Source organism: Pinus tabuliformis, chromosome 7 (assembly GCF_031772625.1).
Source record: "Pinus tabuliformis cultivar Carrire ecotype Pingquan chromosome 7, CPIR1, whole genome shotgun sequence".
In the NCBI taxonomy this organism is placed as follows: domain Eukaryota; kingdom Viridiplantae; phylum Streptophyta; class Pinopsida; order Pinales; family Pinaceae; genus Pinus; species Pinus tabuliformis.
In genome coordinates, this window is record NC_142293.1 from 326,948,084 (window position 1) to 326,954,438 (window position 6,355).

Consider the following 6,355-nt stretch of genomic DNA (forward strand, 5'->3'; position numbering starts at 1 on the left):
GACCTGAGCTTAACGCGTGGCCTAACCTTAACCTCTAGTGAATGAGAAAATCGAGGATTTGGGAGGGCGCCATGGGAAATTTATTATAAGTCTATGGTTAATCTATGGTGACCGCCACATATACACAGTGTATTAAATATCAGAGTGTCAACCCATGTGCCTTCCATGTCCACGGAATAATCCATTAAATGCTTCTAGATTCTATTTGATAACATAGTTAATTACCTTTCAGGGGGGGAAGGGCATCCCGCTGAAGAAGCAACATATACAATATATACATCATTTTTACATCATAATTGAAACCAACATCTGTTGCGCGTAGGCAACACAGCAAACCAACGGAGTGGCGAAACGCAATGGAATAATAAGCTACTGAGCAACGCTACTTGCTTTGTGAATCGAAACTGGGTGGGGGGGCACAAGCCGACCGTCCCAACCACCGGGCCAAACGACCACGTGTTTGGCGTGATAAATGTAAACAGTAAAAAGAACCTTTTTTATATATGTATATGCTTGTTACAGGGAGTCAGAGATCGAACGCAATCTTTCTATGCAGGGTAGATTAGCTAGACTTCTCACTATGGCATCCAATATTTTTTAGGGTTTGTCATTCCTACGTTCAGTTTGGTAGTAATTTTAAAGGTTTATTTGTACTGCAAGCTCAGAAGAAAAAAGAAGCGTGGAATGTAGCCATAAGGGGAAATTGCCACCCGTTGCAAAAATCGAAAGGAATCTTTCTAGGTGATTAGAAGGTAGGGTGGCATGGCTGTCTTGTTGCAACATCTAATATTTTTGGGGGTTTTATTTTCTGCATTCAATTTGATGGTGATTTATTGCATGCACAAATGGAGAAAAAAGCCTAGAATGCAGCCTTAAGAAGAAATAGGCAAAATAAAATTAATATCGATGGATTCCGGGGAATTAAAATTAAATAAATTTATTGATATATAGAAGGAAAAAATTGATTTGATATTATGATTTAATTTTATCTTTATGATATATATTTTTCAATTTTTTTTATTAATATATAAAATTTTCATTTTTCATTTTATTCCCCTGGTTTTACATTTGTAAATATTTTTAAATACATATAATCCTCATAACTTTTCTAATTAGTGAGGTGAATGAAAATGACCGATAATGAAAATATTCCAAAGAGGAAAATGGTAACATAGTTATATTTTCAATAAAAAAACTTAAAATTTCTAGAAATAGTGTTTACACAGAATCACATTACCAGCACCCATCTGCTACCAAAACAAACAGTTTTTGAAAATGATTATTCTTTCAAAATATTGATGCCTTTTTATTTGCACACTTACTAGTGATTACGAAATCCAGTTTTTTGATATTATTAGTATTATCTTTCCTAAACTTTGAAGCCTTTGTTTTGATGTCATGGAATTGCACTTCTTGGATTTGGATCCAAGACTCCCTATTCACAAATAATCAATACAACTTTATGTTAAATAAAATAAATCAATATGGATTTATGTTAAATAAAATAGATGTTTCACTTCTTAACAATTTCATTTGTTTTACATTGCAACACTGGGAAGAAATGGATAGAAAGAACTATTGGTAATACTTTTATTTCTCAATATTATTCTTGGTATTCATATGAGTGTTATTGTTGTTGAATTAAGTTTGGTAGAGATGTTGTAATGTCATGTTTTAATGTCGTAATATAGTGTTTTATTTTGTTATGTTCTATTTTGAGTAGATCAATTTACATAAACATAAAAATAAAAATAAAACTAAAATTAAAATAAAATAAAATAATTAATTTAATATTAATAATTTTTGGATCTAGATTCTGTCTATCAGAGACTTAGTGCACTGCATTTTTATTTTAAAATATAATATAATATTTTTTATTTTTCAATAGAATTACTAATCAATAATAAAAAAATATTAATATGAGGAAAATTAAAAATTAAATTAAATTAATAGTGTAAAATCCATGGATATTTCCGGATCAATTAGACCTGGTAATCTTGATGTGTCAATTAATTAAAAATAAAATAATATAATTAAAAATAAAATAAAATTAATAGAGTAAAACCAACAAGAATTTCTGTATCCATTCTACAAACCCTACCAGATTGGCCAGATCATTTTGACTGGCTGAAAATAAATATTTAAAATTTAAAATTATTAAAAAAATAAACTAACATGAATATAATTAAAATTAAAGAATAAATTGTAATATAAATTGTAATATAAATCCACGAGCCTGTGACGAAGGGAGTCAGAGATTGAGCGCGATCTTTCTAAGCAATCTTTCTATGCAAGTTAGATTAGCTGGACTTCTCACTATGGCATCCAATATTTTTTAGGGTTTGTCTTTTCTTGCGTTCAAACCTCTTCAAACCTCCAAAAGTTTTTAGGGTTTGCCATTCCTGCGTTCAGTTTGGTAGTGATTTTAAAGGTTTATTTGTACTACAAGCTCAAAAGGAAAAAGAAGCCTCGAATGCAGCCATAAGGAGAAATTGCCACCCATTGCAAAAATGGAAAGAAATCAGAAACCCATTGTAAAATTCGAAAGAAATCAGAAATTTTTCTAGATGATTGGAAGGTAGAGCGGCATGGCTATCTTCTTGCAGCATCCAATATTTTTTAGGTTTAGGTTTTTCGATGGCGATTTTAAAGATTTATTTCTTATTGCAGGCACAAATGGAGAAAGAAGCCGAGAATGCAGCCTTAAGGAGAAATAGCCAAAATAAAATTAATATCGATAGATACTCAGGAATTTGCAGATCCCTTTTGCATTCTACTAATAAAGCCCAGCGCACCTACACCACCCCATCACTATTCTATAAGTTCACAAGATTGTCAAATAAGATATAAGCTCCAGAGTACAGATTAAAAATAAATAACTTTATTAATATATAGAGAAGAAATTGAGTTTTTATTATTATTTAACTTTATTTTTATGATATATATTTTGTAAATTTTATTTTTTCATTAATATATAAATTTTCATTTTTCATTTTATTTCTGTGTTTTTACATTTGAATAGATTCTTAAATACATATAATCTTCGTAACTTTTAAATTTTCATTTTTCATTTTATTTCTGTGTTTTTACATTTGTTAGATTCTTAAATACATATAATCCTCATAACTTTTCTAATTAGTGAGCGAATGAAAATGACCAAAAATGAAGATATTCCAAAGAGGAAAATGGCAACATATTTATATTTTCAATGAAAAACTTGGAGTAAATTTCTAGAAATAACTTTTACACAGAAGCACATTGACCAGCGCCCATCTCCTACCAAAACAAACAGTTTTTCAAAATGATTATTCTTTCAAAGTAATGATTGCTTTTTATTTGCACATTTAAACTTGGAGTAAATTTCTAGAAATAACTTTTACACAGAAGCACATTGACCAGCGCCCATCTCCTACCAAAACAAACAGTTTTTCAAAATGATTATTCTTTCAAAGTAATGATTGCTTTTTATTTGCACATTTACTAGTGATCACAGAATCCAGTTTTGATATTATTAGTATTATCTTTCCTATATTTTGAAGCCTTTAGAGTGTTTTGATGCCATGGAATTGCACTCCCTGAATCCAAACCGAGGACTCACTATTCAGAAATAATCAATACGACTTTATGTTAAATAAAATAAATCAATATGCTTTTATGTTAAATAAAACAGATGTTTCTCTTCACGACAATTTCATTTGTTTTTCATTGCGGAAGAAATGGACAGAAGGAACTATTGGCAGTATTTTTATTTCACAAACTCATTTTTGATACTCATATGAGTGTCGTGGTTGAATTAAATTTGGTAGATTGTAATGGTGTCACGATCTCCTTTTTATCCAAGAAATACAGTAAATAAATAAAAAATTTATATATACATTTACGGTTGGAAACTCTCTATCATCAACCCCTAACCTACGGTACCCACCTATTAACCCTAAACACATGTAGACCAAACGCATAAAATGATTGTCATAAGGTTTTGGTTAATATAACTATCGGTTATATATATATCACTCCATATTTACTTAACCTTTATTGTATCGACATTTGATAAGTTATATGACAAGACATAAGTGTTGATTGCTGGTTATCCGTTTGAACGTTTGCTGCCAAATGGCAGAGCGAGTACGCCAGCTCACCAACCTCCGTAGCCATATGGCCCATCTTCACGTGTTCACGCTAGGCCTCCCGCCTAATCCAACGATGGTGATTACTTACCTTCATCGGACGGTCCAGCCTCACTTAGGGTTTGACCCTGCATATATAAGTCTTATTGGATTCGTTTTTGGTTCATTTGCTCATCTCTCAGTAGCCGAGCTCCTTCGACGGTTTGGACTGCAAGTCCTCTGGTTCATTGCACTCTTCTGGTTCATCGCTCCTCTGCCTTACTCAGGTTTGGCCGCGCCTCTTACATTACTTCTCACAGCTGGTTTCATAACTTATTGTTTTCGCTTCTGCTGTTTATGCTCTAATCATTTCCAGGGTTGGCTTGACAGTTTTGGAGGGTTCCGGTGCTGACCATAGCTTACCTTCACCGAACGCCGGAGGGATTAGCTGCTATGCCACTTCCAGGTAAGTCGGAATTCGTTATCATTCTTGTTGACTGTGTTTGATTGCATTACGAGGGTTTGATTTACAGCTGAGACGGCCTGTACTCTACCTGTTGTCTCAGGTTAAATACCGGGTCCAAACCCTTGTGCGATTTATGTTTGGCGGCCTCACTTTGGCGGCCTGTCCAGCTGAACCCTAGATTATGGCCTCGGTGCCTTAGTTATCTATTCTATATTTGAACTTGGCTAAGGACTCTATCTTGTTTAACATTACCTGATTTAGGAAAAGCTCTTTTGAGTTTTCGGCGGTTATGTAAGGTCTGCATAGTTAAATAAACTGTTGTAATATTTGTCATCTGCGGATTATCGCTGTTTTGGTTCGGCCTGGATTTCCTTATGGTCAATGGTATACTATCAGCGTTTCATAATGATTTCTTTTCTTCCTTTCCTGTATATTAAATGCCGTCACCGGTTAATGGATATTTAAACCTTCGTTCTGATATATACAAAGTTTAATATACAGAGTTTTGTAGCTACTGCTTCTGTTTACGTTTGGTATCATACATAGTTACGGCAATGGTTATGCATTAGGGTTACTCCGTTTACCTTTGATATTTGGTGCATTTCTCCGTCGCTACTTCTAATTCTGGATAGCATCTATGGATATAACATTTCCAATGCCATAGAGTTTCTAAGATTAAATTTGATATTCAGTATATTTGCTGCCGTTTTCTATTATTCATTAGCATTACAGTTATGACATTCTATTGCTTTAGGGTTTCAATGCTATGAAATCGAAAAGTTTCTTCAACAATTGGTTCCCACAGCACGGCTCTCGTTCTTATATACTATTTGTACAGCGACAAGGGTAGACTTGCATTCGTTTCGTGAATGTAGTGTCTATCCTCCTGCGCACAGGCTTGACCCTAATGCAGCCAGCAGGTTTACGGCGGTCACTCGCCTGTAACAATACTTATTATCTAGTTCAAAGCTTATTCTTATTTCTGTACTGTGTTTCATTGCTTGATTTGTAGCCTATGAATGATATCGTTCCAACCCCTGAAGTTAGGGTTTGATGTACATCATTATTTATGTTAAAAAAAACACTTCGCTTTCCGTCACTGTTGCCTTTCAATGTTTACTATACAGACGTTACTCGGAAAGATAATGTAAGTTCTGAGTTTTCAATTTCATGTGTTATTCCATATTTGCACAGTACCCATTAAGACTGTATAAAACATGCACCAACCCCTTACACATTACCTCGTCTTTCAACTTACATTGTTTATTCTGTTGAGTGAATGCATGCAGAGTAAGTTTATATCTTCAGACTGACCTTTATAATGAATTCTTTATCAGTTTTCAGAGTCAATCTACGGTTAAATAGCCAGCTCGGCTTCTCTTATCTTCTCAGGTCTTTACGCTGTAGAATCGAGTACTATTATGGACTCGGTTTATCTCAGGAATCAGTCTCTCCTACTATTACTGGGTACTGATGCTTCCTATCTTTCAGCAGTTCCTAGTTGTTACTGGCTGTACACAAATTAGCTGTGTAAGCTTAGGTGAATACATTCTACCCATGTGACACAGTCACACCCCCATTCCATTTTTCTCTGGTAGAACCGTAATCTTATTCTAGTTATCTTACCACAACAACTTTTTTTAAAAAAATGATACAACCGGGTACTTTTCAATACCTGAGCTTTCCTTAACTAATTTAGAAGAAGCGTACCTGGTATTCTGTCACTGAAGTTCTTACTTTCAGAAGTCACCTGTAGAGTTTTAGCTCTTAACCTCCCAACCTT

At 33.7% G+C, this 6,355-nt stretch overlaps 1 long non-coding RNA gene across 1 annotated transcript; it reads left to right on the forward strand.

Annotated features, from left to right (window-relative positions):
- Positions 1–4,296: 4,296 nt before the first annotated feature.
- Positions 4,297–4,802, forward strand: LOC149247251 (uncharacterized). The gene is made up of 3 exons (XR_016265618.1): positions 4,297–4,393; positions 4,497–4,572; positions 4,673–4,802. It is a non-coding gene; the product is annotated as an uncharacterized LOC149247251 (long non-coding RNA).
- Positions 4,803–6,355: the final 1,553 nt, after the last annotated feature.